The sequence below is a fragment of the Hoplias malabaricus genome, chromosome 15 (genome assembly GCF_029633855.1).
Source record: "Hoplias malabaricus isolate fHopMal1 chromosome 15, fHopMal1.hap1, whole genome shotgun sequence".
In the NCBI taxonomy this organism is placed as follows: Eukaryota; Metazoa; Chordata; class Actinopteri; order Characiformes; family Erythrinidae; genus Hoplias; species Hoplias malabaricus.
Window position 1 is genome coordinate 17,930,385 of NC_089814.1, and position 21,752 is coordinate 17,952,136.

General features: G+C 40.9%; 1 long non-coding RNA gene across 1 annotated transcript in view; it reads left to right on the forward strand.

Annotated features, from left to right (window-relative positions):
• Nucleotides 1-227: 227 nt before the first annotated feature.
• Nucleotides 228-21,752, forward strand: part of LOC136668581 (uncharacterized) — a 47,869-nt gene continuing 26,344 nt past the window's right edge. Inside the window, exons 1-2 of the long non-coding RNA XR_010795518.1 lie at nt 228-530; nt 7,291-7,421. This is a non-coding gene — a long non-coding RNA (uncharacterized lncRNA). The remainder of the gene's footprint in view (nt 531-7,290; nt 7,422-21,752) is intronic.

Consider the following 21,752-nt stretch of genomic DNA (forward strand, 5'->3'; position numbering starts at 1 on the left):
ATGTTAAAATGTTGGTATGCGTGTAGCATTCCTTTTTAAATGGAGCCAGCTTGGTCAGGGAATCCGTGTTTTAAGTAAAATGTGCAATTAATTGTCATTGTACAACGAAATGTCTTCCGCATTTAACCAATTTGCGGCAGTAAACACACCCACTATTGTACTAGGGGCTGGGAACATACCCCCAGAGCGGGGAGCTGTTGTGGGTTCAGTTCCTTGCTCAAGGGCGCTTCAGCCATGGATGTTCCCGCCGGCCTTGGGGATTGAACCGGCAACCTTCCGGTACCAAGCCCGGTCTTCTAACCTTTAGGACACGGCTGTTTTCAGCTGAAGGCGAGATTTGTCCACAGAGACAAGCTGGCGTCTTTTAAATTAGTTTTAAGGGGTTTGAAAACGGGTAATCCTTCAGTCTCTTAGGTCTGAGCCTGGAAGTCCAAGTGCGGGAAACCGAGGGAGCGCGAGGAGCTGTTGGACAGGCGCAACGGAAAACAACCGGAACCTCGGTGACTGGACCCAGTAAACAGATAAAAACGGTTAGTTTAAGAGAACAAACTCTACTGATGTAAGAATACGGCAGGTCAACTTGACATTAAACAAAATGCTACAATAATGTAGATTTGGTGGAGGAAATGAAGACGCCTTAGCTGTCTCTCTTGTTTTGGGGTAAACCCCTGTGAATCAAGCACAATTTGTTCGCTGTGTTGACATAAACGTTATAGAAATAACCTTGAGGTGAAGGTTATTTTCTTGTGAAAATAAAAATTTGTCAAAACAATTAAAATCTTAGGCTACGTACTGGTACCTTTTTAGTGTCGTGCTAAACCTTCACTTTGGATAATGGGTGAAATATAAGATCATTCAAGACTCGACCTTTTAAGGCCTACTCAAAATAAACAAATAAATACAGAACAATAAAAATGTATAGCACAATGATCATATAAGATACCGGGATTTATTTAGGCCAGTGCCTATTTAATCCTTGCACAAATAAACAACATGCTGAGTTTTATTTCTTCATGTGCCACAGAGACTTGTGTGCGGAAAAAACTGAGAAAGTAACGTTTCATTAACTATTGATAATTAAATATTCAGATATTACACTTACTTGATCTCTTTGGAGAATATAAACTATTACCTCAGGTTGGGGAGGTATAGCCTAGAATATTAACTGTAGACTGCCTAGCACTGAAGCTAACTACAATATAATTTTGAACTTTTTTGTTTATGAGCATATAAAGGCAGTGATGAACTTCAGGATTTGTTCATTAGTCTGTTTTCAATTTCCCTTAAATAGTTTAAGCATTTGGTTTTCATTCTTTCCAGCACCAGTCATTTGAAACTTTTCATTTTAAAGGAAAACCAAACTTGCCAAAAGTTTGACATGTGTCAGCAAATATCGAAATGCCCTGAAAGACCCTCAAAGCATATCTCTGAGTGGGAAAAAGTGGCATCTTTATGCATATGTAACTGTTTAATACCCGAGACACATGTGTCTTTATTCAACTTTATGTATTTAATCTTTTAAAACAAATATTGATAGTTCAGTCAGTCATATTTATTAACAGATTATGGATTAGTAACATATAGTAGCTACCTTTTCAGGTACTGTGAAACTGTTATACAAGTTATGCAGTTATTACAGTGGATAAATTAATCATGGAGTCAAATACATGTCCTTCTTAATACCCTGGAATCAGTTAGATGTAACAAGATTTGTGGATTAATATTTGTACGTATGTTTGTGTGTATGTGAAAGCTTCACCATAGGTGTATTTTGGGGAGGGGAAGAGTGAGGGACTCTGTGATTCAAGCTTAGGCCCTCATGCCCTGTAACCAGCAGGGTCGGTACTGCGCTAATAGCTCCAAGCACACTTATTTATAGCATCTCCTCCATGACTAATGTCTTTAGTATCCACCTTCGTCCTCACATGCACTGCCTAATCCTTCTCCTGCCACGACTCTGTTTCTGTTATTGTTGTTGTTTGTTATTGTGGCGTTGTTGCTGTTTTTTCCAATGCAGCAGGCAGCCGTGTGTCAGTGCTGGGGGCTGAGTGGAGCTAGGTTTGGGCTGGGCTTGCTTTGGGCGCTGCTGGGGCTTGTGCTGGAGCCGCTGCTGGCTCCTGAACAGCCAGCCAGGCAGGCCCCCACGGCCCGGGCCTTCTTCCAGCATGGGCGGCAGCGGAGCGGACAAAGGAGCTCAGTCTCTCCGGCTGTGTGTGTGTGTGTGCGCGCACACACAGGCTTGGAGAGAGACCCTGGCGAGCCCAGCGCGAGGGTCTTATCCTCTCGGCTCAAACACACGCCACCAGCTGCTGCCCTCTTCCTGTGCTTTCATTAAAGCAGTCCTCCCTCCTGCTCCACAGGGTATAACACACACATTACTGTGCCCAGATCGGCACAACTATATCACACCTCTCTCTCTCTCTCTCTCTCTCTCTCTCTCTCTCTCTCTCTCTCTCTCTCTCTCCTTCTTCTTCTTCTTTGCTCTCAGTGTGCCTCAATCTCTGTTTTGCCTGTCTGTTTTTCCATCTCCCTCTATTTTTCTTTCTCTCCTTCCTCTCCCAGCTTTCCGTATCTGCGGGTCTGCCTTTTGTTTGCTCTCTTTGCTCTCGTTCTCATTCTCCCTGGCTTGCCTGGCTCTATTTCTTCTGTTCTGCTCTCTCTCTCTCTCTCTCTCTCTCTCTCTCTCTCTCTCTCTCTCTCTCTCTCTCTCTCTCTCTCTCTCTCTCTCTCTCTCTCAGGCCAAAGCAGGGCAAGGGAGCCAGCTCCCTTGCACACTGCCACTGCAGCATTCACAGCACGATGAAATATCTTTGAGTCCTGAGCTGGGTCTGGTCAGCGCTGGCCTGCTTTTGTGTGTGTGCTTGTTTGGCTACAAGTTTGCGTGTACGCTACATTTGAATGTTTGAGTGAACTTCAGTTTACGTGTGCACTGATGAGTGTGCGTGTGACCACCGAGAGCATGCTTTAGTGTGTGTGTCATTATTTGAGTTTGTAAATGTGTGTCTACGTGTCTATGTGTGTGAGTGTGGAGAGAGAGGCTGTCAGAGCCACAGCGTGTTGAGAACGCTGAGCCCAGAGCCAAGCCAGGCATTGCCAGAGGGAGCGCCTGCTATGTAGGGCGCCTGGTGAGCCGGACGCCAGCGGAATATCAACGCAGAGCGCGAAGAGCCACTCCTCCACACACACACACACACACACACACACACACACACGCACACACACATACACACACACACACAGCCCACCTGCCCACCCGCTCTGCTCCAGAGCCACAGAGAGAGAGGGAGAGAGAGAGAGAGAGGGAGAGGGAGGGCTGCAGGAAATTGCCAGGTAGTTTCCAGACCCACTTCCCTGCGTCGCGCCCAATTAATCAGGGCCGCATCCATGCTGGCTGCCCCCTCCCCATTAACAGGAGGTGTGTGTGTGTGTTGTGTGAGGTAGTGTGTGTTGTAAGTGAGACTAAAGAAAGTCCACTAAAAGTGTGTTATTCAGAGCACTTTGTGTTGCTAAGTCAGACTAAGGGAATGTAGGTATTTGCGTTTCGATATAGAATTTTCTTATTGTTTTTTCTGCTCTCTGCCTTTTGCTTGGGTTTGACTGGTGTCTTTGATGTCGTTGGTGCATGAGTGAAGGGCATGTCCATGATGTAGCTACTGGTGTGACGTATCATGACATAGGTCTCATTATATTGTGGATACCTGACAAGCTACAGCCCTACATTAAAAACTATTCAGCTTCAGAAAAAGTATGGGTACCATTGGTTAAATGATTATTTTAAGTGGCATTGATTTTATTATGCTATGCCTAACTTCACTGAAAGCTACTTCATAATCTCTGAACATTTAGTCTACAGTTACCTTTACTGGGCTGACATTAGTAGCTATTAGTTAGTTATAACTTAGTTAGTTATAACGTCTACCACCGGGAGCAGAATCCATGTTTGCTTATTGTTATCATGAGACTGTGAAGGAGTATTTTCACATGCATCGCACTGCTTTGTGATGTTTATAGGTCTTGTGTCCTTGGGTTTATCTCCAACTTTACTGTCTTTTTTGTTAAATTGCACCTGTCTGTGCATCAGTTTTTTAAAAGGCAACATGGAGAATCTCCACCCAGATGGGACTTGAACCCAAGATCCCAACGCTGAGAGGCAAACGTGCTAACCACCAAGCCACCGTGCCGCCCATAATTGTACCCTATCCTAGAATATTTCTAGTTTTTAAAGTTGTGTTGATGTCCAATTCATCTCCAGGACTTAAATTATGTTCCTTTATTTTAAACAGCTTACAGTAAAAATTAAAAATACACTTAGAGATGCCTTCAGTTGCCTTTAGGGAACACAACTGGACTTTAAACCCATGGTTTTACCTTTAAGGGTAAATTCATACTATGTGTACCTTTAGTGACCAATAATGTACTTCTAACGTACCTTTTTTCTGAGAGTATGGGTGCTTCATTTTTCCCCCCACAACTTCTAAACACATGCTGGTATACGGAATGGCTGTGAAACTGCCTACTGGTGACCCCTGTCTTGTTCCTGACCACGATTCTGAACAGGATGATGCCGCCTCAGAAAATGAATGAATGACTGAATTAATGGACATACGTGAACATTTATACCATTTTTTTTTTCAGAAAAAATATGTTATCTTAGGAAGTCCATATCATGAACAACAATATTTATATTAATGTAGTTGACTTTGAAGATCAGTCTTCTCATCTCATGTTTCAGTTAATTGTGAATAACATACAAAATACAGTCCTTCAACCAAGAGTTTTTTATTTTTTTGTAAAGAACAGCCCTGTTATGAGGACAAGCCCTACTTCTAGAGAGCTACCTTTGTGCAAACTTTAGTTACAGTCCTAATCAACCCCACTTGATCCATCTAATTATTGCCTTCAGAAGACCCTGATTAGCTGAACAATGTATATTAGATGGGCTGTACATGTGATACTAAGAAAAGTAGGTCTGAGGAGGGTTGCTGACCACTATGTTGCTGCCAGTATTGTGTCAGGTGTCGATTAGAAACTTCATATAACAAATCAGTGCAGAAACTTCCATGCCAGGGAGTATTTGTACCCACCGCAAACCTCAACAGAGTGAGGTGGTTTACGAAGATAAATGAATAATTGAAATTAGTGCAGAATTATTTGTGTTGCTGTTCTGATCACTAACTAAATGACAACAGTAATGCTAATTTCCACTTGAATTTCAATGTAATTTCATGTTCCCACACTGGATTTAGTGCCTCTTCGTAAACACATTAAACTGGTTTAGGGCACGCAAAATGTGTTTTTTTGATTATAGTTGTGAACATCTACTTTAAAACAAAGAGACACCAGGCACAGCAGGTAGTGTCGCAGTCACACAGCTCCAGGGATCTGGAGGTTGTGGGTTCGATTCCTGCTCTGGGTGACTGTCTGTGAGGAGTTGGTGTGTTCTCTCTGTGTCCGCATGGGTTTCCTCCGGGTGCTCCGGTTTCCTCCCACAATCCAAAAAAAAAACACACGTTGGTAGGTGGATTGGCGACTCAAAATTATCTGTAGGTGTGAGTGTGTGAGTGACTGTGTGAGTGTGTGTTGCCCTGTGAAGGACTGGCGCCCCCTCCAGGGTGTATTCCCGCCTTGTGCCCAATGATTCCAGGTAGGCTCTGGACCCACCGCGACCCTGAACTGGATAAGTGGTTACAGATAATGAATGAATGAAGACATTAATTGGGCAAAATGATTATAACTTAGTGACGTTAGTGCAGGAAAGTAAGTAAGCATGTTCTGTGAGGTTACATGACACATACGTAAGCTTTTTATTGTAACTTAACAAAGTCACATTGTATTACATCTATACAGTTTTATCTCAGCAAGTGTTAGTTGTCATAAAAAAGGCTTGAGTCAGATTTACTCTACAAATAGTTATGACAACTGCATCTTTTTGGAATAAGAGTGTAGGATATGTCTTGTTATACAGTATTACCACGCATTTACACATTTAGTAATTTTAGAATGAATAATAATAATATAAGGGATATGATAATATGATATATTATTATAATTACATGAAGTCTGGATAGGGTATTTTATCGTAATGAAGAATTTAGTGTATAGTGCATTTGGCAACACCTGCAAGGCTCATATTCTTTTTTTTTTTTTTTTAATACCTTGTGTAGCTTGTACACACCTGGACACACATGCACATGCACGCACACAGAAACACACACATGCATGCATGCACACACATCGTTCCTAGGCCTCATCCCTCCCTGGGCTGCAGCTAAGTCTAAAAATGTCCTGTCATGATAATATTAGGTAGATAGGAGTTGACTAACTGTTTCTGTGCACTGTGGCCGCACTGGGTCCGTTTAACCAATTTGGAGTGACATGTAGCAGATGGTTTTACATGACTCACATAGTTTAGAGTGATATGTGGTTATGATCTTGAATATGCTGTGTGTCGGCCTCTTTAAAGGCCATTTCCAGTGTTAGGTGTGTTCATGACTCTGTGTGTGTGTGTGTGTGTGTATGTGTGGCGTGCAGTGCTGCGTGGAGGACGGGCGCGGTGTGGGTAGAAAGACAGCTGCCCTGACAGATGCCAGGAGGCAGGACCCCACCGGGGAGCGGGGGGGGGATGAAGCTGGCACTGCCTCACCCCAACGGAAACACCACAGGCTGCAGAGGAAGTGGGCAGAGGGAGAAACTGTGTGTGTGTGTGTGTGTGTGCACGCGTGTGCATGTGCGTGCGTGCATGGGTGTGATAGTTACACCTGAAGCTCTGCAGAAAGTTTAGACATCTCTGAAAAAAATACATCTTGTTCTGTTGGTTTTCTTAGAGATACTGTATGGTTCTTAAATATGGCATTATTCTACAAGTTGTAATGCACCGTTTCTGAGTTTAACATAAAAGTACAAACATAACCATAATTAATATTTGCTTAACATTTTATAATAATACTTTTGCCCTATAATACACTCAGCAAAGAAACATGAATTTAATCAAACACCAATAGGCATGAGATAAGTCTATTTCATTGTTATTTTCTGATCAGATCAAAACGTAGCTCTTAGTATTTGTTAAAAACATCTGTCCAATGTTTTTTTTTTTTAAGCTTATTTCTGCAGATACAGACATATTATTGGTTATTGTGCCTCTCTACATTTACTTGGTCTATTTATCATGAATATGTGTTAATCGTGATTTTTGAAATACTTCGACCAGCTCCACTGCCTTTCGTTTTGCTCATGGCAGTAAGTAGGCTAGTATATTTACTTGGGAGTATGTTTTTTGTTTGGCTTTAGGTGTGACAGATGAGAAAGAGAGCAAAAGGTGAGTCTGCTGAGGTTCAGAAGTCTGATGAATATGAGGCAAAAAGAGACATGGAGATGAAGGAGCCATATGAGAGGGGGGAGGAGTAGAAGCCACCTAACAGGTCAGAAACCTGCTCAATGTTGCTTATACATCTCACTTCCTCACTCTGTGTGCACGTTACCTCTGTAAATATCCCATAGACCAGCTTTCACAGGTGATGTAGGCTGTTCTAACTGTACTGAAATAATATTGCAATTATTAGACATAATTCAGAAGTTCAAATCTTTACAGCTTTATGGCACCTTCAAATAGTCATTTTATCACCTTTTAATCACTTTAGCGACAGTTGATGGAGGTAAAAAGAGAAAACAGAAAATCATAATAGGCTACCTTTCCATGAAAAACCTGAAAACATGAATTTATTCCTTGACAAAGTACAAGGAAGCTATGGTAGTCTTGTCTGAACTTGGTCAGGATGATAAAAAGCATTCACTCCTGTGAGTAAGTGTTGAATGTTTAGATAGTTGTAACATGACTTTAGCATGATAGTTTTTTTTTGGTATAGCAGAAGAATGCCAGTCCTGCAGAGACTTTTGTCTATACAATGTCAGTTGCCTTTGTTAAAAATGATTACAGATTTATAAGCTTTATTTATAGACAAAGGAGTAGTTTATAAGTAAAAGTGTGAGTACTGGTGTTAAACTAGTGTTAAAATAATTTTAAAAAAAGGTCTGCGTTTAAACATATTCCATTATAATCTACTATATCACTAAGTGTGGCTGGGAGGAGATTAAGCCTAATTCTGGACTACACTGCAGCCTGGATGGAGGGTAGATTTCCATTAAAATAAAAGTGTAGTCTATGGCTAAGTATAACCCCTGTCTGGGATACCAACAGTATGAGTTTGTGCATGAGCTGACCTGATTTATCAGAGCCAGACTAGTGGAACTGTGTTGTCCTTTTTTAAAATTCTGTGACTAATGAATTTTACAATGACAATTAAAGCAGAAGATGTTTCCTCACCTTCTGCTAACTCTCCAGTCTGTTTGCATGCCCAAAACCGGTCTAATGTGTTTACAAAGCCTGTAAATGAGTATAAAAACAAAGTGAATAAAAGCTTACAGACGTGTTAAACTTCATCCATGTACAAATAACAGTCAGTTTTTACCTCTCAAACACACCGTTACACATTCTGGCACAGAACTTCAGAATGTAAACAACCAGAGAGAACTGCGTTTTCCCACAATCGTAGATGTTCCCTTTAACACTCATTAGCAAACAACTGGGGGTAGAGAAGGAGAAAGAAATGATCATGATGCGTGAAATGTTGACGTTTGAGTGTTTTGGGTGTTTAAAGGAAAATAAATTAAAATTAATAATTGCCTTTTAGAAATATAGTTGATTAAATTTAAAGTATTCACAATAAATATTGAAATACAATTTCTCCAAATGAAATCTTAATTTTAGTAATGGTGTAAGTCCCTATTTCTGCTCAAATAATCTAAGTCCTACTTAGGCCTACCTATAGGCTCTTGTGTACTATTTATCAGTATAAAAATGGTGCTTTTCCACCACATGGGTCCGGCTCTACACGACTCAACTCAACACGACTTGGCTCAGCTCAGCACTCTTAAAGCTTGTCACTTTTCCACTGGCAGGGCTCTCCTGAGAAATGGAGCCGGTGACGTTGCAAAACCCTGTCACTAGGAATCTCTGGCTTTGAAAACCGCAACAACGGCTGCAGTAAACTTAGGTGCTGTTTACTCATTGTGTATTTGCGTGTTGTCTAAGTTCTCACATATCAGTTTTACTTGTTGCACGTTTGGCTTTTACTGGAAATGTTCATCAGCCATCGACCCAAGGAGCACATAAACCTCTTCAAAACACCTTGAGGTAAAGTTACGAGCTGCCATTGTGAGTCTGATAAAAATAACAAGCGGCGGTTGAATGAGCTCTGCATTTTGTGGTTAGACACGTCTCTCTGGCCAATCAGTGCTCTGCAGGGTTTACACGTCATCATTTAGTGCTTACTCGGCGCGGTTGGATCCCAGAGCGAGCTGGGACTGATAACTTCCCCCGGTTCCAGGGACCAGGTACCAGATTTTGCCAGTCGAAAAGCAAAAGGACTGTGGTGAGTTGAGTAGAGTCGTGTAGGTTCCATGCAGTGGAAAAGCGGCAATAGTATTCCTCTATGTCTACAAACCATGTTTCTCAAAATTTTATTTAACCGACAAACTCATGGGATATGATGGGATTTGAAACAGATAATTAAGCCACACATTTTTGTTTTTATTGCATTTTACATTAAATACCAGAACACTTTTCCAGAAAGGGAGTAGGACAGAAACTTTTCAGCAGGCCAATAGGTAGCAAAAAGGTATCTTGTATCAGACGTGGTGTTGTTTCTCCCTGTCCCTTGAGTGACGGATTTTTTTATTTGTTAATACCTTGAATCATGTAGATGATGCTAGTGAACAAACTTGTGTATTCACAGCATGTGTCATGATGCTGGAGTGTATGCTGTGACTAATCCCGTAGGCTGTGACTAGACACTTTGTCTAGATATTTGATGCATAAATTAACAGTAATATCTTTAATCAATTTAACAGAGCTTCTCAGTTACAATATTTCAAAAGCTTTGAAAGCTTCCGAAGCAGAAAAAATACAGGTTATTCACAACAGCTTCTATACCCAAAACCCAGTGTCTTATACCAGTGTGGAATAAACAGTAGTGCAATCCTAGGTTAGAGGCTTTGGTACATATCAGGTTAGTTTAACATTTACTTATTTGAATTAAAACAGGTTCAATTCAACATCCCCAATTCAACATCGCAGACCATCGCAAAACAAATAGGCATCCTATCTGTGTCAGTCTCACACAACTTCAGCCATTGTTCTGGTATCTTTGATTTCCGCGTCCTGTACTCACAGCAACCCTCAAGCTCCTCAGAACACACTGATTGGCTGGACTGAAAAATGGTGGAAAACGGCTCCCAACTGGATTAAGCTCAAACAGAACCCAATGAGGTGTGCGCTTGTGATTTTGGGATTTTTTTGTTTTTTTAAGAAATATGTCGCATTGCAGGAACAATACAGATTATTACACACACTCACACACAAATTTTATATATATATGTGTGTGTGTGTGTGTGTGTTATGTATATAAAACACACACACCTGTGTATGTATATTTGTTTCGTTGTTTTGTGCATATCTGTGTATTTGGGTGTGAATATGTGTGTATGCAGGCCTGGTTTGCATGCAGTGTGCAGGCGGTTGATTCTGCTTCAGGGCCTGCGCAGTAGGAAGTGTTGCCATGGTGAACAGAGGCAGACTGACAAGGCCAGAAACACTGTCCTCCACGGCACACTCTCCGCAGCTGTCCTCCCAATCAGTGTTATCAGGGCGTGTGTGTGAGTGTGTGTGCGTTGGGCAGGGAGTAGTTTCGCACATATGAAAAACAAATGGCTTGGGTTTGTTTCCTATCCACGGAATCCCCCAGGTAATGGCAGGAACTACACAATTGCACCACTAGGACAACTGGACAACTCAGTTTGCATACAAACGCACACACACACACATACACACACACACACACACACACACACACACACAAACATTCTCAGCATTGGTTTTAACAGTGTTAACAGTTACACTCAAGTTCCACACAAAAGTTGAGATTGAAGGATAGGAAATTTGTTTTAAAATATATCCTAGATGCCTGAGTATAAAAGGATCACACACACACACACACACACACACACACACACACACACAAACCCCAGGCTCAGTGAGTGATCCTGAAGGGCGTGCCTCTGTCCTGTCCTTCAACTCCATGGCTGCTGATCAATCTCCCTCAGTGGGAGCAGAGCAGCAGAGTGATGACCTCATCACTGCAGCCTCTAGACTTCCTGTCCCAAAGCCAGCGGGGCCTTTCCATCTACGGGGTCCTGGTTTTAGTGGCCTGCTCTCTGCCTGAGTGAAATGGTCCACTCACGGACACACAAGCGATGGTTAACCGTAGCTGGAGGCCATGCGAGAGCGCTCACAGTGTTGGTCCAGAGAGGCTCCTGTGGACTCCAGTCACACACACACACAAGCACACACACACACCTACACAAAAATACACACATACACAGAGCAGTGCGTGGAGATTTTTGTCCATAGAGACCATGCCCATAGAGACTGTGTCCATGGAGACTACATTCACGACTGGGTCCAAGTAGAGCAAGGCCAAAGAGGTCGCAGAGTGGTAGAAACTATTCAAGACTGTTCGAGCAGTACGTGTGTGTGTGTTTATGAGTGTGTGTGAGTATGTGTGTTGGTGTGTGGGCGTAAGGTATGTTTTTTTCACAAGCAAATATTATTGAGTGTAGCCAGCAGTAACTATTACTAATGACCAATACTGTCGCCACAGCGCTACTTACTAGTGGCCTCTGTGGTGATCTGTGTCCAGTGAGGTAGTGTAAAGGATACTTGCTGATTTGCAATCAGTCTTTGACTCTCTCGCTCTTACCCTCTGTCTCTCTCTGACTCTTTTCCTCTCGCCGTGTTTCTCAAACCACTTTCCCTCTAGAGATTCAACACCTGAAACTTTTGACTGTCACCAAGCTTCCTCTGGTTTCTCTCTGTTTCTCTCTTCGAGTCTCCCACTGTCCCTCACTATACCTCTTGGGACGGACTCTACCTCTACACTCTCGCTCTCTCTCTCTCTCTCTCTCTCCTTGTCTCACTCTCCCGGGGCCTCGTGCCTGACACTGTTGTCACCCACTCCCCACCCGCCTCCCCCTACCCCTTCCCGATATGCTCCACTTCATTTTACGAGCAGCACACTGCACCTCAGTGAGAGGGGAAAAAAGAGGAAAGGAAAAACTCAACGAAAAAAAAAGAGATAGAGAGGGGAGAGGAGTGTGTTTGTCAGTGTGTATGCATGTGAGTGTGTGGGAGAGCCAGAATCAGAGAGAGAGAAAGAGAAAGAGAGGGAGTGGTAGAGTGCATCTGAAGTGTTTGTTGGGGAAGGAGGGATGGAGGCATAAATGGGTGAGTGGGAAAGGAGAGAGAGAGCATGCAGCAACGGAAGAGAGAGAGATGAGAGTAAAGGAGAGGGCAAGAGAGAGTTTGCGCGTTTACTCTGAGTTTGTTAATAATTAATGTGTCACAGGCTTGAAGGAGGGCTGCATCTCCCCTCCTCCCTTTCTCCTCTCTCTCCTTCTCACTCCCTGTTCTGAGATGCACTCCCAGGTGTGCGGCAGTGCAATGAAAACATCTGAGAAGATTCAGGAGGGAGCACTGGACACTGCTGTCCTCTTCCTCCCTCAGTGTTCTCGCAAAATGGCTGCCCTTCCTCCAACCTCTCCTACAGCAGAGATGGTCTGCATGCACCACAAAACATCTACACTCCAACAGACAGGGTGTTCTGGGCCAATTAAACCCTGTAACATCTGTTCAGTTATTCATTTTACAATTTAGCATACAGACATTTTTTGCAATCATTCTGGTACTAATATGTAACTAAAATGATAATGTAGTTACAAGACTAACAAATTAAAGTGGAGGCCCACCAATAAGACTTGGAGCTTGGATGTGCGAACTTATACGCAGTTGCTAATGTGATTGCATTGAACACACACTTATTGTGTTTTAGACGTCATAATTGTGGTTTCTAAATTGTTCGCAAGTGCAAATTAGACATCTCTGTGTACCTGAATGACTGTAGAAATTTGGAACTTTTGGTGGAATTCCCTATTTAATTATTGTCTGCAAACAACTGATCATGAGGCATGCTCCTGCGTTGTTGTAGTGAAAACATACAGGAGGGGTAATGATGTAGAACTCCCCTGCCTTAGAGTGTAACCCTTAAGGCCAGAGTACGATAATGCAAAATCGTGCTGATATATAATAGTGGCAGATGATTTTGAGAGAATCTAGGACATTTTCCCTGTAGACACTGTTGTAGAATGGCATCCCTGAAATTCTCTCCCGTTTATACACAGTTCTGGAGTATTCTCTTACATTCACATTGTTCTAGAATGCCCTGCTCTGTTCATACTGTTGTAAAATGTCCTCACTCATTCACACCAGCTCTACAATGTTCTCATTCATTCACAATCTTAATATTGTTCTCCTCCATTCACACCGTTTTAGAATTTTATCCTCTTTTCACACGCTGTTCTTGAACATTTCCCTTCTTTCATAATGCTCTGGCACATTCTCCATACTTTGTACAATTCTAGAGTTCTCTCCACTATTCATTCTCAGAAAAACTGTCACTGTCGTGGTACCCTCAAGGGTAAATATTCAGTACTTTAAATTAGGGACAAGAATTGTACAATGTTCAATATTAATTTTAGATTTCAAAGTTGATTTCATTAGCCCCAATTTTGTCTCCAGGTCTTCCATCGTGTTCTTTTACTTTACCCAGTTCTGTAATAAAATCTTACAAACATTCACCTCTTTCTCTGGAGAAGAGAATGTAATGTGCCTTCAGGGAACACAACTGGACTCTAAAGCCACTGTTTGTACCTATAGTGACAATTATGTGTATGCACCATACTTTTTTCTAGAATGTTTTACTCCATTCACACTGCTTTAATTCTCTATATTTCTCCTACATTCACACTGTTTCGTTTGCCTCTTTGTATTTAGAAAAGTATCTATAAAGTATGAGGTAGGGCAATGAATCGATAATAAATAAAAATCGACATTCTGAAAATCTAATTGACATAATCTGGTCTATATCAATTATATCAATTTTTGAAACTGTGTTTTTTACTCTGTTATGTTCTCAATATGTGTTTATGTATTAAACCACACTACCACACTGTAGACACGTGATTCTGCCCTTGTCTGCCATATGGAAACAACATGGAGGAGAGACTGATCGACTCAATCGGCTTGTACCAAAGAAAAACACAGCGTCTGTTGTTTGGGTGTGTTATGCTTTGAAATTAATTAATTTAATTTTGACTTTGTTCAGTAAAAACTGAACAAAAAGAAGTCAGATAAACACATAATAAATTAATAAATAAAAGAAAACAGTGACCAAAGCACAATCACACACCAAATATGAACATTGCTCAAAAAACAAGAGAGGAACAAGCTCCCAGCAACATTTGAAAAATATTATCCCACCTTTTATACTGGAGCATACTGGAGTCACTGAACTATGAGGGTAAAAAAATTCATTAACAGTAATCATGGTAAAATGTACAATAAATCGGTATTTTTTGGGCTCATATCGCCCAGCACTAATATGAGGTGTTTGTAAATGTCTTTGTGTGAGTGGGCTTTGAAGCCAGGAATTAATATTGTCGTTTTTCCTATGAATCCTAAAATCTTAATTTCTTTGAAACAGTAACATTATAAGAGAATGACCAAAAATATACAATATTTTACTGTGTAAACAATTTTTTTTGACGTTTGTTTGTCCATTTGCATTTTGTTTGAATTTAAAAGACATCTTCAACTTCTTTCAGCAACGAATATGACTAGTTAAGGTTACCAATTCATTTAATAAAATTAACACATATTTCAACTTTGACCCTTGAGACTATCCATATTCTAATCTGAAGCTGACACTGCCCTTGTAGCCTTTCATTAAAGTACTGCTCTTAATTTGTTTTTATTATTATTATTATTATTTATTAGCACAACCGATTAAAAAAATATATTTTTAGTGCATTGAAAGATATATTGAGTTAGCTGTTACAAATAAATATGTTGTCAAGTGATTCAGTGCATTTGTCCCTTGTGAGGACAGACATAACTGAATTAAACTAAAGGAGAGATATATAATAATAATAAATAATAAACCTTTAATTTAAAGTACAAAGCCACTGTTATGGCCGACCAACTTGTTTGTATTTTGTTATTGTAAACAGACACACATTTCAGAGGTAACATAAGAGTAAATATTTATAGAATCTTCCAGTTACATGGTTTTCAAGCATTTCACAAAATACTGATGAATATAAATCCAAGGAGCAAAAATTTATCATGGTTCACCAAACTCACCAAACTATGTCTCAATGAAAGGAATGTCCTATTTCAAAATTTACTGTAAATAATATTGAGAAAGATTCAGGGAATCCAAAGAAAACTTAGTCCATGTTGCTCAAGGCGTTTGAATATGCGTGACCTTTGAGCCCTCAGAAAGCATTGCATTAGATGTCATGCTGCTGTTATAAATATAGCTAAATAGGATCAGGAGAAAACTGTTGTTGGTGATGGCCACTTTATGCTGCTGTTTATTGTTTTTTCTGCCTTGTTTTTGTACGTTTCTGTCACTGCCTTTCTGTGAATTGTTCCCTATTCATGTTCTCATGCAATAACTTAGAAGCACTGTGTCTTTGGTGTTCATCATTGTTGGTGTTATGTATATAACTTTCTACTGTGTAAAGACTAGTGCTCTGTATCCCCTTACGTTTTTTAAATGTACTGTATTTCGCTTCATTAAAAATAAACAAAAAAACAAACATCTTTGCACTCGCGACTCCTCGGACTCCTCACCTCTCTGTACTGTGTGACATGGGGACATATAACAAATACATCTGTGAAACTGGAATAAAATAAACAGGTTAAGGATTCTTTTAACTCGTTATGGTTTCCAAATTTACTGTGAGTGTTGACACGTTGACAGATCTGCAAAAGGACTCCCAACTTTTCTGGAAATGGTAGCAATGACGTTTTCAAACTAACAATGCTATTAAAGAATGTACACAAATGTGAGTTTCATTACATAAAAGGGTTTACATTTCCCAATACACAATTTCTTCCCAGGAAATGTAATTATTACTGATTATAGATTTGCTTCCTCCATTAACACTGAAGTTTTATCATAAGAAGTATTTTCATGACTTTATTTGAATTACAAATAAGGCCCTAATAAAAGACAACCAGTCAAAACAGATGTTGTTTACTTATCACAATTTTAAAGGCACAGTACCCAGAGAAGCTTACTTTTGTCCCAAGGGACAAAGAGAAAGTTGGAAGCGGTTGTGTAAAATGTTTGGGCACATAAAAGCAGCCAAATGTCAAAATAGACCCCAGGGGAAAAATAGGGGGCAAGTGTAGGTTGTGGGTCATTTAATGTCACAGCGTTTGTCTGACAGATTATATGTGTCTTGATTTTAAAACTATTGGCTGTTTCAGAAGTCTAAATGAAAAGATAGTTTGATATGAGAGTGTATATATTATATATACCATAGCCTTGCACCACTCTGGTGCAAACTTGCTCGAACATTTGATTTACATTACTTATTTCATCTGTCTGCCTGTCTGGTCTTTTGCCCCCGCTCTCTGCTGTGGTCATCAGCGTGCCAGCCAGCTAACGCTTTGGGCTGCTGGACAGCACAGGCAGCAGGTGATATAAATTTCAATAAACGGGATTATAGGGGTGGCTACTGCAGAGGTGCAGAGCAACACACACACACTCACTCACACACACACACACACACACACAACACCACAAGTGCATCAGTTTTTACAGGCCTATTTAAGTTGTGCCATTGCTGATCATATTCAGTTATTATTATTAAGCACCATCATCTTAACCTGAACATTTACTGTTTAGCATAATTCAGGAATTTGTAAGGAGCAGCACGCTTTCATAGAGAGAGTACAAGCAGGAAATAATGAGTTGGTTATGGATTTGTTTTTAAAAGTTCACTGCAAACTTTGGCCCAATTACCTGCTCTGCTCCAGCCACCCTGTCAGAAGACTGTACATATTCTCCACTGTAATTGGAGAGGGAGGGGAAAAAGTGCTTTTAGAGTAAATGCAAAGCTGTTAAGAGTCTGTTCTTTATGGACTAACATCATCAGGACCTACAGGCCGGACATATAGACATGCAAATATGTGTATGCGCATGAATCAGAATAGTACGTATGTGATTTAATAAAGACTGGATGGAAATGGGCATGTATCAGCAACCTGTGTGGGGTGTCCAATTCCAAATAATTGTTTGCATTGTCCTTCACCCCGGTGTGGCGACACCTGATTGTGCGTGTGTGTGACTCTGTGACCGTGTTTGTGTGTGTATGTGTGTGTGTGTGTGTGTAGGTGGACAGAAGGCCATGGCGTGACCTGCCACAGCCTCTGAGGAAGCGGGCTGACATAATGAGGCCGGTAAACAAGCGGCCGTCACCCCGACCGTGTGGCGCACACACACACACACACACACACACACACACTCTCTGCTCCTCTGCCTCACCACTCTTATCCGTTCATGCCCTGTCCTGACTCTCACTAGGTGAGGTTTGCGAGACAGACCGTGCAGCCCTGAAATTTAAAACCATTAACCAAAGGGCTACTCTAAGGAACATGATGACCAAATAGCTGCTAATTTGGGCAGATGTCACCTTTCGCTCCTCATTTTGCTCCTCCTTAAGGCTTTACACTACAGAGGTTTGTATTTGGACACATTTGAATTCCTGACTCTAATAACTACATCATTTGCAAATTAGTTGGACAGTACTTGCTGTTGACTAACAATTCACAGTGGTTACTGAGTACTAATCATTAAATCAGATAAGTGAATATTAAAACTGGAACGAAAGGGGTGTATATCACTGGATCAGCTTCAGCTTTCATTATTATGAACAAGGAATGATAAGTGAGAATGGATCATCATAAATGTTAAAGGGATCATTTGACCTGAAAGGCTAAGCATGAATTAAGCAGTGGATTGCGATGGACACTGTGTATTAGCAAGGACCACAGAGCAAGATATTTCAAATTTGGGCCTTTACTGTGCTAGTTCCTTAAGTAGAAAAGCCAAAAATGGGGATAAAATATTTTATCAAGACAGTAAAAATATGTGGTGAATGGAAACCTCAGTCTGCTGATGGGACCTTTGGAGTTTATTGGGTTAAACTGTAGGTTTATTAGTCAGTTATTAACCTTAAGTTAAACTGTCGAATAACTACAAATAAAACTCAAACTGAAGTTACAATGGAAGGAAATGTTTATGGAAATGGAAATGAGAAAATATAATGGAAAAGAGCTGTGTCTTTGTATGGTTGGTCTGAGAGTGGTCCCTTAGTCCCTCTGTCTCTGGGGGCTGCCATCTTCTGCAGAGAGAAAGAGCAAAGGAAACACAGACCCACCTTGAGGTCAATTCCCCGTGGCTTCTCTGTCAAACACATAACACCCCACTGTGCTCTCATATGTGGATACAGACACTCATACATATAATGCATGTATACACAGGCAAACCTGACTATATTTCAGCATTACAAACAAAATGCTGGTATGTTTGTTTTGGTTAAACTGGCCAATGAAATTTCAAACAGCTTTCTCTTGCATAACTGTAGTCAGGATTTTGGTGTTTTAGTTAAAAGATTACAGTTGTCACCAGTATCAAAAAAAGTTACCAGAAATCTAGGCTTCAATATCGCTTTTCATTGCTGTATTGTATTTGCTACATACATTTGTTCATTCTCATATGAACCATTACATACCAGCTGTGGTGTTGTTGCTCTTGAGGAAACAAAATTTTGCTAGTAAAACTGCTTTGGATGTTCCAATTTTGGAGTCAAGTCAAGCCTATGATCTAAAGCATAAGTAAAGAAACACACACCGCTCTCCTTTCTATTGGAAGGTCATCCAATCCCTAATTTTTAATTCTGTCTTTTATATTAAGCTGGAGCCATGTCTTATTCATGGACACACTGCAATGAAGGAGCAGGAATATTCAAAATCTAAAATGAAGTGATTGCACCCAGAAGCCTGCAGCCTCAACAAAAAAATCCTTTAACAAACCTTTTTAAGGGTGTGCATGTACCCAGTAACCCAGAACTATTGAGTAGTTCTCTATAAATAATCGAAATGGGCGAAACCGCACTTCGCCAGTGCGCTTTCATAGTCTTTTGTCCGTAGTGAGTAGGCTGCAGGCGAAGCTTGCAACAGGAAGCTTTGCCTCTGTGCCTTAGAGCTGAGGCAGTGGATGAGGGGAGAAGGAGAGGCGTATGTGAATGAATTAGATTCGCAAGAGACACAGAACCAGGGAGTTTAGCCGCGGTCAGAGCGATCGCGAGTAAAATTTGCCTGGTGACAAAGCCAAGTCACTTGAATGAGGGGAAAAACCAGGAAAACACAAAATGAACTCACTGTTTTATGACACCTCTTTAATTTGTTACCAAAAACAACAACAAAAAACCAAACAAGCAAAAAAAAAAACCCTCCAACAAATTAGGGAGCTAATTAACTTTAAGATACCTAATTAACGTTAAGTGGTCAGAGTGTTCCCTCCAAAAGTACATCATGCCAGGGCTAATCATAATCACCAAGCAAAGGAATAGAAGTGAAATGAAAGTCTGGCGTGTCCAGTGGTATAGTAGTGTGACCAGCATGTAAGCAAAGATGCTTGGGACCTTGAGAAGTGTCCTGTAGCTAGCTGAGTTTACTGTTATTCCAATGTGATCAAATCTCATAATCTGTTGTCCTTCTGCAGCAGGGCCTCACCAATAGATGAGAGTACGGTGGGACAGTGCGAGATGAGATCAGGCTTTCCCTATTGGGCACTAACCCAGGAGAGAGAGAGGGAGAAAGGGAGAGAGAGAGGCAGAATGGCGTCTCGGGCGGGCATAATTGGCAGTCTTTGTAGAGAGGGGCCCTTGATTTAATAGGCACGGCTGGTGACTGAGGCAGTGGAGTGCGAACAGTGCGGAAATGTGCTGGAGCCTGGAGCCCTCTGGCCCAACCCCCCCCCCCCCCACCTCCCTCCCTTCCTCCCTCCCTTCCTCCCTCCCTCCCTCCCTCTCTCTCTCTCTCTCTCTCTCTGCCCCCCTTAGTCTCAAAGGACGACTGACTCAGAAGCTGACTGCCCCAATGTTCACGCACACACACCTTATAGTGACAGTCTGCACAGTGAATTACACATACTTTACCAGACACACAGAGACAGACACACACACAGTGCAGTGACTCCGTTGTATGACATACATCTACAGTAAATTGAATAACCTTCATTACACAAACATATGAGTATGTTTATATATCCATATAGAATTATTGTTGTTTACCTGTCTCTACACTGCAATACATCACACCCATGGCTTCTTGGCAAGAAGTAAATTGACACTGTCATACCAAAAAGCTTATATTTTCTATGCAAGATTTATAAACTATTCCTCTATGATTATACCAATATAAATATACCTATGATTATAGGTAAGCATCTCCTGATAGATGAATCAATGGAATTGTTCAAAATTGCTTCTCATTACAGTAACATACACTAAAGGTAACGTCAGCCCCCTGGGCCTGGTTTCTGACTGAACATCTGAAAACTCTTTGTATATGACAGAGATGAACATTAGTAGCCTACCACACACTGTTTTAACTGATAAAAAATCATACATTTATACTAGGCTCCTAGGCCAGACGTCTACAAAATATGTCTGCACAAATATTGAGTGAAAAATGGCTGGTGTGTATTTTGTTCTTCCTTCTTGTGTAAGCTTGCCATTTATAGCAAGTGACAGATAATAAACTCGAACTGTCATATACAACTCACCTTTGCCGCTAGCCTCATTTGCCTGGTGTAAAAGGCCACGAGTTCACTACAACTATCAGCAACCTGTTGAAGAAAGGAAAGGCAGAAATATTTATATCGGGCCCTACAGTGGACTGGCACGCTTATGGCTCTTTCAATAATTACATTATAAACTAATCAGACAATATATATATATATATATATATAGACATTTCCTCAGTAATTGTTGCCAACCTCGGTGCTGCCCATTGAGTTTAGTGTTTTCAGAATAATGAAAGTCCCCAGTATTTCAGTTGCTTGCTCTGTTCTGTTCTCTGGTTTAGTGCATTTGGACATTTCTTATATTTCAGTTTCAGTGTCTAAAAATTTTAATAACCATGTTAATGCTCTTTAAAGAGGTGTAACTGCCTTATTGTACTATTCTTATTGTATTCGTGGCATGAAATGGTCTTAAAATAATGATAATATAATTTATCACAATTATTACTTTTGGGACAAAATATTGACCACCGAATATGGTTATTGTGACAGGCCTATCATCAGGATGCAGCAGTTGCAGAATATGAATGAATGAAAATGGTGGGATGCCCACCACGGCAAGTGATGTGTTACCAGAGTGGTGGTTCAGTTACCATTGAAGACATTACATTATCATAATCACAGTCATAATGTCTGAAGATTTTTGATAGCTGTTTATAATCTTGAAACGCAAATTTGACATTCAGCATCCAGCTAGAAGCTAAACGAGACGCATTTATGTAATGTACAGCTTCCTCAGACAGGGTCAGACCTCAAGAAAGTATCAAGCTATTAGGGTCAAATACCAGTTAACAGGCCTGTGTGGGAGTCAAAGCGATCAGACACTTTTGAAGACTGCTTCCATGGATGCATACACATGAACAAGTGTGTGTGTGTGTGTGTGTGTGTGTATGTGTATGGTTCACATCAGCAAACGTT